Here is an 11,188-nt window from a genome sequence, read left to right as displayed (position 1 = left end):
ACATAGCTGCATTTAGTAGATAAATAAGTCCCAGAGATCTAATACACAGTTTAGTGATTATAGACAACAAAACTGTATTGTAATATTAAACTTGCTAAGAGACTAGTTCTGAATTGTTCCCACCTCTACAAGAAATGATCCCGATAATTCTGTGATATGTTAGAGGTGTTAGCTAATGCTGCAATGGCAATCACATTGCAATGATAAATGTATCAAATCAGTACGTTGTATACCTTAGACTTACCCTACTTATATGCCAATTATTTCAATAAAAATACCCTAAAATAGTTTTATCACACACACACACACACACACACACACACACACACAGAGTCATCTCTTGGTATCTGCAGGGGATTGTTTCCAGGACTCCCTCAAGGACACCAAAATCTGAGGATGCTCAGGTCCTTTATATAAAGTGGTATGTATGGTATTGGCATATAACCTATGCACATTCTCCCGTATACTTTGAGCCACCTCTAGATTATTTACACTATCTAATCTAATGTACTTTAACATGGATATGTAAAAAGTCTAATATTAATCACTATTTTTACCCTCTTTCCAAATAAAAAGGCACCAGAATGCTTCAGATCAAATCAGTCTTCTCTCAATTACAGGCTATTATGGTCTAGTTTTTTTTTTTTTTTCAATTTGACTAAATCTGTACTATTATTTTATATAGTCAATATTTGTTCAGATTTACCTTCATATTTACAGAAATCTTTGCTCACTTTTCCTTCCTGCATCTGCGCCTTTCTATTTTGTGTTACTGCTACTTGAAGCTCATTACTGAGAATCTTCTTTAATAAGAATCTACTGGTGGTAAATTCTGGTATCTTGTTATCTTTTAGCTTGGGTGTGTTATTTTTCCCCTGCTGTTGTTGAAAGGTAATTTCCCCACATGCTCCATTGTAAGTTGATAGTTATTTTTTCTTAGCATTTTAAAATACTATCCATTGTCTTCTGGTTTCCATTATTGTGGAAAAACTCAATCAGGCCACTTACGAAGCTTTTGTATAAACATCTTTACTTTCTAGCTGCTTTACAGATCTTTCTGCCTTTACTGTTTCATAGCTTCACTATAGTTTATATCTAGATAACAATTTTTTATTTATATTGCCTGGAATTTTTTTTGACATCCTCCCAAACCTGAGGATCAATTTTTTTTTTAATTTTTGGATCTCTTGAACTATTGCTCCTAATACATTCTCTTTATTATTTCCTTCTGAAACCCCAAGTAGACATCTGTTAGAGTTTCTCACTCTATCTTTAGTGTCTCTTAATCTCTCTTCATATTTTGTCCTTTTAAAACTGTACTGCATAATGCATAATTCATTCAGATCTGTATTTCATTTCATTGTTTTTTTTCCCCCTGTCATGTTCAATCAGTTAAAACACCCATTGAATTTATTTCAATGATTACATTTTTATTTCTGGAAATTCTACTTGGGTTTTTCACAGCTGTTTCTTGTTGGTTTTTATAATTCTGTGTCCCTTACTCATATTCTTAAGCTTTTCTTATTTCTTTCGATATGTTAAACATGTCTTTTGTATACTCTTTGATAACATCTGAATTCCTTGCAACACTGATTTTGCTGTTGGTTGTTTCTGGTTAGCAATTCCTCATGATACGTTCCTCACGACATGTGACCGTTAAGTGCACGCTCCTTGGAACTTTATGTGAAGGAATTTTCTGAGGAGTGGTTTTAAGTTGTTGGGTCTCTTCAGGGAGGAGTTGTCTTTGCTTTGCTGAGATACTACCAACCTGCAAATAACTTACATTTCTCAGCTTGAATTTTCTGACCATAAACCTGTGTGAAAACTGGCTTGTGGGTATATATTCTCAAAATATTCTCAAGGGAGATTAACTTACGCTCTGCTTGCTATGTTTTTGTTTTTGTGTTTTTCTGCACAGTGAGGCTGTTTCTCATTCATCTCACACTGAGAAGGTAGGCCTTCGGGCTCCCAGCTTAATGCTGGGCTCTCCATTAGCTTTTCTGCCTTAGGCGGGTCTTAGGCTTTGTTTCCTGTATCTCACGCAAGTGACCCTGCGCAGCTATTAAATCAGAAGCTCAGAGTTACCAGGATTTGGCAAATGCCGGGCTACACACTGGCTTACCTAAGAATGATTGTCTTTCACTTGTTTTGGGTACCTGAAGAGTCGTTAAAATAAAAGACAACACTTAGCATTTTTATTGTTTTCAGTGGGAGGGTTATGTTATTGTTATTATCTTACTTTTGCCAATTTGATAAGGGACCTCTCCTTAAAAGCAAAAACACTTTTTCTGTCTTAAAAGCTATCTGTGATAAAAGTTTTGAAGTTTAAAAACTCCTATGTGTTCTATGTTTACATGTTTATACATATATTATTGGAAGTCAGTACAGAAAGGCTCATCTCCTGAGACGGGTGGTAAAAATAAGCATTTGTCAACTCTGGGATATTTTGATTCCTCTCTGTCTTTCTACTTCTCCCCCTCTGATGTTTAGGGAGATGTATTTATAATGTACCCTCTCTTGAGGATGCCCCCTTCGGGAGGTGCCCAGAGGCCACCCAGTGTCCCCATATAAATCCTGGTCGACTCTTTTTAATCAACTCTATCCTCAAAATAAACTGGTTCATTTATGGTCACGTTTTCCAGCTTAACAATGACAACAAAAAAGCTAAAAACTGTAAGAAAACACATATAAAAACATGAAAACTCAGTATTGCCCCTGGGATTTTTTCTGATGTAAGGTCAAATACTTTGTGTATAACTCAAAATATTTCTTGCATGTGGATGACAGTCTGAGAAGAGGAAGACAGAGCAATCAATATTCTGAAAATTTTTTTCAGAAAATAAACACTTTTTCCTACTTAGAATAATTTTTAAGTGCAGACAGTGCAAAACATCCCCCTTGAAGGTGAGTCTTCTGCAGCAGAGGCAGGAGGAGGGGGTTGCCTCTATGCCTTCAGCCCCACCAGCATTTTTAGCTTCAGCTCCCTCCTGAGGACCTGCTCTCTCTCAGCATCACCTGAACCTGTCTCCCCACGGCCTCAAAGCTTTGTTTCCAGGTCAGGTGCCTCCTGCCCCTCATCCCTGCCAGGTGACTGGCCACCCCTCGAGCCAAGCCCTTGGGGTCCTGATGGGTGCTTCTTTCTTAGGGCTCTCCAGCAAACCTGGCTGCTGACAGCTTTTCAGTTTTCTTTGTCTCCCTATAGGGGCTGGTTTCAAATCTGCAGCTTCCCTGCCTGGGCTTGCATTCTGTGTGTCCCAAGTGAGACAGGCAGGCTCTTAAATGATTCTCACGCAAGGCTGCAACATTCAGCAAGGGCCACCAAGTCTCCTAGTGTTGCTCTTGAAATAATTATTCTCTATTTAAATTTTTTGTTTTTTAAAGAATATCCTAAAGGTTGTTCTATTCAGATTCGGACAGATTGACTTAAACAAAAATTGAGAATTAGCCAATCAATTAGCCAATCTTTCTGTCTTTAAAGGTCAGGTTTGACTGATTTTACCCAGGATACCTGCATCTTCAGAGGGAAATTCTAGTTTGAGTTGTTTGTAAATGTTTGATATAGTTCCCGACAGCCTGTTGCCCCCTATCCACAGCCATTGGCTGTCTCTTAGTTTCTATAACTTCTCTTAGTTCAGGACGAAGATTATTTCCATTCACTCCATCTGAGACCACATGAGTCATTTTAACAACTGCCAGCAGCAGGGAAGGCAAACACAGGGGCTCCCTCTGGTCTGGGTTCATCTTCGGGTGATAGGATGTGGTATGTTGGTCATAACACCCGTGCTGTGACGACACAGCTTAAGAGGGCAGCCGGCTTTAGTCTCTAGGCTTCCCAGCTTAATTCCCAACTCCATACACTTCAGCCTTGCTACTCCCAACTCTTCTCCCCATAGCAACAACCAAACAAACATCCTATCCCTATTCTATCTGGTTTTTTGTTTGTTTGATTGAAGAGGGGAGTAGAAGTTCGTTTCCTAAGGAAGTGTAAAACATGGAAGAAGGTAATTCAGATTTCTGACGTGCTTTATAACGTATTTCCTATAGGATATGCCACAGGACAGTCAGTGTTGTCAGAAGCCATGAGAGAAGGGCTTTCAGCTGGACAGAGCTGAGTGGAAGTTCCACCTCTGCTACTTCTTAGCTGCGTGACTTTGGGCCTGTTTCTCCATCTGTAAAATGAGATGGTGCCTCCTGGGTTCCGTGTCCCTTTCCCATCAAGTATGGTCACTGCTATATATGTCAGAGAATTAAGGTTTTAGAATTGTCTAATGCCAAGAACACTTTAAGATGCTTTCTCTTGTAAAGGTCATTAGAATATTAATTTGCATTCTCAAAACGCTTCTTTTTAGGCATTTGGAGAAGCTTTTAGTTAAAACTAACCCTTTTTTTTGCATTAGGAAAAAAGCCTTGAGGTTATAGGTTCTTTCCATTTTTTTTTTCTTTTTAAGAGCAATAAAAAAGTCCAACTAGAATATTCTGAAGTAAAATGATCTAGGTTCAAACTCTGGGAAGTTTAAGAGGGAAAGGTGACTTGGTGAAAGAATTTTTATCTGGGAAGTCAAAGATACATGTATATATCCACTACATGATTTATTTTACTTAATGTATTTAATCTTAATCATCCAAAAAATACAAAATCCTGTTTTTACTCGTTTCCCTAGAGTCTAGTCTCAACATTAGAGATAGAATCTTTAAAAAATATTGTCAGTTCATATCACTCCCTTGTTTAAAACCCTCCAAAAATTCCCAACCACTCCAAATAAAAATCAGTGTCTTTACAGTGACCCTCACAACCCTATGTGATGTGGCCCTTCACTGAAACTACAATTTAATAAAAGATAATTATTCTTTGCTGTTCCCAATGCTTAGATCACTTCCCAGCCCCCCAACCCCCCAGGGACCTGCATGGTGACCGCCTCCTCCCCTGTATGTCACCTTTATAGTGAGGCTGTCTCTACTTACACAGGTCGAAGTGAAGCCCCCCCCCCCTTCCAACTTGCTGTCCTCCTTCCAGGCTTCATTTGTCCATGTAACTTTACTTTGATCAGCTTCTAATAAGCTAATTTAATATTTCATCTGTTTTGTTATTTGGCCTTGCCTAGAAGCTCCCTGAAGGCAGAGATCTGGTTAATTTTGTTAACGAATAACTCCCCAGCTCCTAGAACCAAGCCTGAAGCGTGGCAGGCACTCAGCACGTATTTGCTGAATTAATAAGGGAGAAAATTTTAATGCACATGATGGACTTTAGAAGGTAAAAATTTTCTTTAACCTTGTCAGATAAAATAATTCCTTTTGTAAAATATTCTATTTATTTTAAGATTCTACTTAAAATCAATGGAAAAAGATGTTGATTAACAAAGAAAATATAAGCAATACACAAACGGTGGAGTTTATAAATAAAAGGTTTCTGAAATGATGAAGGCCTAAGACTAGGCACCCTTTTCAATTAAATTTTCACCATATTTGGAAATATGGTGCCTAGAAATTCACCCTTCTCAGAGTGTAAGTGACACTCACTTTGGCTTTTGCTCTCTCTTTTATACTGAGGGGTTGAAGCAAAAATCGCCAATAGAAATATTGGTTCCCTTAAAAACAAAGCAAAGCCTTCCACATCCTGTGAGTACAGTTCCCAGCAAACTAGTTTGCAGCTAGTATCACGCAGAAGATAAGGAACGCCAACTCTAGGTTTGCCAACCCTGCGTTTCTAGTTTGAAGGCTATTCAGCCTGTGTGTTCTCTTTCTCGGCCTGCTGCCACATATAAAACCCACATTTCCTACCTCACAGCGTCCCAGTTCCCACGAGAGACCGCGGGCTCCATTTGCTGAGGCAGCTTCCAAGTTTTCTGTGGCCCCGTTTTCCAGGAAACGCTGTAAAAGAGGCTGCTGCTCCTGGTCCTGGGAGACCTCGTCTCCTCTTTTAAAAAGTGATCTCAGCTCACAAAATAATTAGCTCCTGAGTGCTAACTCATGTGTATTTGCAGAAGTGCTTTCAGGTTAGGAGAAATAAAGACTTGATTAGGTCTTTATCACTGAGATGTAACACCGGGGAGCTCTTACCTGCCTCTTGCATTGGTGATAAGGAGACCCAAGGCTCCTCAGGTTTGCTCACTAACCTGCTCTCCTTCCTTTGCTTTTTAAAAACATGAAAAACATGTGGAGCTTGCAGAAAACTCTGGAGTCATGGGTTGATTTCCTCTGGAATGTTATTTATCTTACTTTGATTGGGCTTCTGGTATTTCTCTCTTTGTTCTCAGCAGTTCCACTGGGTGCAGTCTAACAGCCTCACAACCCCTGTTGTATACTTTGTGACCAAGACACTTTACTTTGTAATCTAGGCCACTTCTTTTCAATTCTTCAAATCAAAGAGACTTGAGTATGATTCCCAGGCTCTAAGATATTAAAAGAGGGACTGAGAAAGCAGAAATGAAGACGAGAGAGGATGAATTCATGTCAATGAAATCTCGTGATAACTTACTTGCATTTAGAGATCATGCACAATTTTTTCCTTGATGAAAGGTTTTTTTTTAAACTGTTCTGCAAATGCTAATGAGACAAGTTTCAAGAAATTGACAGTAATGGAAAACTTCAATGTTACAATGATATCTTAAAAGAAAGAAATTATTTCACTCATCTTAATCTTGCTGGAGAGGAGAAAAAAATGTGAGCAGAGAAATGAGACAGCTGGCAATTGAAGCCTTGGGATTCCTAAACCTTCTCTTTTGTGCTCCCACATGAACAAGGTTTAAGCTGCCTTCAAGAGAAAGTCAATCTAAAGTCCACGATGACTTTTTGAAATGAAACCTTAGGGGGCTTTTAAAACTACAAGCTTCAGCTCACCAAGGTCACTTTCTAAAGTGAAAGTTCTTTTCAGGGTAATAATTGCAGGGTAAGAAGAGGAAGGAGGATGGGGCGGCATGGCTAGGTTAGAGTTACAAGCCATATTAATGAATCCTCAGCTGAAGAAAGAACCTGTACTGTCTCCCTTAACAGATCTTAGGGAGGTGTACTGCCCAGCTAGGGGCTAAGCATGCTGTGGGCTTCTTTTGCATACCACCTGCTAAAAGCCTGCACACTTGTTCATTGGTAGTTAATTTGCTGATCTCTACTGGAGGCTGAAACTCTGGCCACCGGGGAGATTACATTGCCCTGGGACATGTCAGCCAGAAGAAAGCTCAGCTGTCACCAGGACTCCTAGAAAATGGCCCAGATTTATGCTAAATTCCTTTACAATCCTCTCTGCTGCTTTTTTTTCAGACTTTACACACATTCTTGGCGTACAGGCTATCTTGCTGCTGTTATCCATGATTTCACAAGTGTGTACTGAATTCCTGGTTACACTGGGAGATTCTTAGGGACCAGAACAACTCTCAGACACCAGATCTCCACCATGCCCTGGAATTGGGAGGGGAGCATGAGGGAGGAGCAGTGGCCCAGGGCTGGACTGGAGCCTAAGTGGGCAGCTTCAGAAAGGATATCTGGAAACTGGAAAGTTAGTGGAGGTCACACACTGGGCTAGCAATTCTGAGGACTGAGTTGACAGGAAGGTGGGGAGGAGCTAGGAAGCCCAAGCAAGTCCAAGTTTATAGGCCAATTTAAAGTTGCAGTAAGAACAAAGGAATGCAACAGAGGGCCATACGGAATCCTGCCAGATGTCTGCCACAGCTGCCTGTATCTCAGCCCTCTCCCAGGAGGATGTCCACTTGCTGTTCATAAAAAAACAGAGAGAGAGAGAAGCATCGAGGCTCCTTTTACTAGCTTCCATCTCTTGTGTTTCTGTTGGTATCAATATCCCAGATGGTCCCTGGATGCTGGCACCATTACTTCCTAACAGTGACCTTGAGCACATTTCTTAACTTCTGCCTTTCTATTTCTACAAATAAAATAATGAAACAGGAATCAACATAGGGATAAACTGTCATTAAATTGAAGTTAATGTTGTAGGGATACAAAAAGGATTTTGTTTCTTCTCTCCTCCGTTTCACACTCTCAGAGTAAGCAATTCATGAATATTTGCTAAGAAACAGTAAGTTAACCTTGAGAGTAGAGTGTAGCCGTAGCTGAGGAGCCAGAATGTCTGGGTTCAAACTCTTAAAACCCAGCGATGTGACTTTGGAGAAGGTATTTAGACTCCACAGTAACAGTGACCACCTGATAAGGTTCTGGTGAGCATGAAACGGTAAGAGCACATGCAGATGTTAAAAAGATGATGATGATGAGGGTGACGGTAGCTTTTCCGACCCCTAGCCTTACATCTACCATCTCTCCCTCACATACTTGTATTGCTCAAGTCCCTTCCCCCAATTAAATTTACTCTATTTTTCATGAAAAAAAAAAAGTGAGAACAGGAAAAAATGTTTCTAACAAATGTCATTCGATTTTATAGATGACATGTCTTTAACATTACCGGGGGAGATGTTGTCAAGGTAAAAAGCTCACACTCTGGAGTGTGGAATTCCTTTCATAACGGCGTTCTGGGGAATAGAAGAGGCGTGCTGAATTGTGTGCTTCTGACATCCTCCCTTTTTGCATCCATAAAATCTACATAAGAATGAACCACATACCAAAAACTTCTGTAAGGAAAATTAAGATCTCGGAATCCCCCCTCTGGCACCTTCCAGCAGCCTCGTGCATCCTCCAGGGCACTGACCTGGGGCGTGCAGTTGTGCCCTTGCAGATCTGCCTTCTAACAAATCTTCACGGAGGGAACATTCGGGGAAGGGGAGCTCACCGACTGGTAACTGCTGCCTGTGACGGCCGTTTTGAGCAATGCTTCACACTTACTCCATGTGTAGCTCTCTCAGCAGCAGGCTTCCCTGTGGGCTATGGAAGCGGTTTAAATTTCCTTTCTAAGAGCTCTGTGCTGCGAACTCTAGAGGAGGCTCTTTGATTCCTGAAGTTGGACCACATTCATCCAAACCATATTCACTTTTAAGAACAGAGCAGTGGTACATTCTGAACATTCGTGCTGTTCCCAGCCAGGAGTTACCCGGCCTGGGTGATGGAAGGGAAGCCTTGTGGGAGAGAGGGGAGCGCACTAATCTCCAGCCTCAACATTTTCAAACACAGCCTACCACATAGAATTAAGGTAAAAAGGAGGGTGGGTGAAAGTCAGAAATTTCATTTGGGGGTCTCCGTATGTGTGTCTCTTGAAATACAGCTACAGTGTTAGAAAAAAATGTATAAATGAATCATCTAAAGGATGATAAATGTGGAGTATAGTTTTCCTCCAAAGTGGGAGTTTGAAATTTGTAATCCACAGACCTTTAGGGAAACTAGGAAGTTTGAGTGTGTTTACTTCAGGGAAGAAGGGGTGGTTTAGAATGTGGACTTCAGAGCCAGACTGCCTGGGTTGGAATCCCCGTCCTACTTACTGGACAAATAACCCAACTTCTCTGAGCCTCCTTTTTCCCGTGTATAAAAAGGATACAAGTAGTACCTGCCTCATGAAGGTGTGAGGATTAGTGAGATAATACGTTTTCACAATGCCTTTCATAGAATTAGCACTAATGAGCCATAGTTACCATTATTGTTGTTTTCCCTCTTATTATGTCTTATATCTATAACCAAATAAAGTTCAGATTCACTGATCTAGAGTTTGATGAAATAAAATGTCAATGATGAATTTCTGTAATATCACCGATTACCAGTTTAACAAACTAGCCTGCTAGTGATGAGGCAAAAACAATCATACTCTATACTTATACAGTGATTTCAAGTTTACAAAAGTTTCTGTATATAATTTTCCTCAAGTTGATCCTCACAGTCACCGTGAGATGGAGAGTATTAGCCCCATTTTACAGGTGAGATTATTTGGCTTAGGGAGAGTAAATGACTTGCCCAAGGTGCAAAACCCAAGTCTGCTCCAGTCAGTCCCCACACTGATGCGCTTTCCTTTTCGTTCTGCTGCCTTCCATATGCAAGAGATAAACATTCTTATAATTAGACTACTGGCTGCATATTATATATAGTGTAACAGTTTATCAAGGAAAAGCTGAAGGATTTAAAAACACCACCACAGGTCCCTGAAGCAGTAACAAGTGAACCTGTGAGTGACAACCAGTCAATCAATCACTGTTCACGTTTGCTCTCCAATCACTCATTAGCTGTAGATTCCACGGTGTGCTCCACGCTGAACCAACCCAACATGCACTGCTGTCTGGAGAGCTTTTGGAAATATATGCTTAGAGACAGCATTCGAAAAATTCATCAAAAATGGGGGACAAGATGACAGACTGCAAATTCAAAGGATTTATTTATGTCTTTATGACCTAAGTATGAGGCAGCATTCGGCCTTGAACAGATTGCTTTGGCCCAGCCCTCAACTGGACCTTCAGGGTAGTAATGTAACCCTGCTGCTGCCTGGAGGATTTACTCACTACTCCTCTAAACCCCACTAATTTTCCTCTTTGCTGTTTTGTGTTGAGCTGTCCAGGATACATTCTCAGGCCACTGACTGTCTGAATGCTACCCATCTTTCAGATCTGCCTCAAATTTTACCTCCCCAGATAGAGACCGCTTTTATAATACTTGCTTTTGAACTCCAAGAAAAATGATTTTCTAAATTATTTAATTTGCCTTCAGTTTTAACTGCTTTATTTTTTCTTTTCTATTCATGTACCCTATCTCTCCCAAGAACCATTTCTTCTTGAGAGCCAGGAACACATTCTTTATTTCTTTGTATTCCCCACAGAACCTCAAATTACAGTTACTACGAGAAGCACAGCAGACACTCAATTATCAATTGATTACATTAAAAGATTGATTTATACATACAGATCAGATATGTACCTGATTAAAATTGGAAAAAAGCCAAGAAGATGCATAAATCAGCAAAAAAAGAAAAAAAAAACAAAAAAATAAAAAACAATTTAAAAACAAAGCTCCTATAATGGATAGCATCCCAAAGTTTCACTGCTTCTGCTGTCACCCAATATCTGAATCTTGGCTCTCTTTGCGGACCTTTGCCTACCCAGGAAATGAAAGGGGGTATGTTCATTGATGCTGTCATCCAATAGAATAACACCAATAACATGATAAACTCATCTGTAACGCCCACCTCCAAGAGCTGCCATTCAAAAAGAAGGCTAAAGGAAAGAGCCGAAAAGGAAACGTGATTGTCATTCTTACACCCTTTCCAAATGCCTCTCCTGGAAAGTTAAGTCCTGGTGGGTAAGTTAAAGCGAGAAAG

The sequence above is a fragment of the Camelus ferus genome, chromosome 6, assembly GCF_009834535.1.
Source record: "Camelus ferus isolate YT-003-E chromosome 6, BCGSAC_Cfer_1.0, whole genome shotgun sequence".
Taxonomy (NCBI): Eukaryota; Metazoa; Chordata; class Mammalia; order Artiodactyla; family Camelidae; genus Camelus; species Camelus ferus.
The sequence above is the reverse complement of the archived record's forward strand: the minus strand, read 5'-3'. Positions refer to the sequence as shown.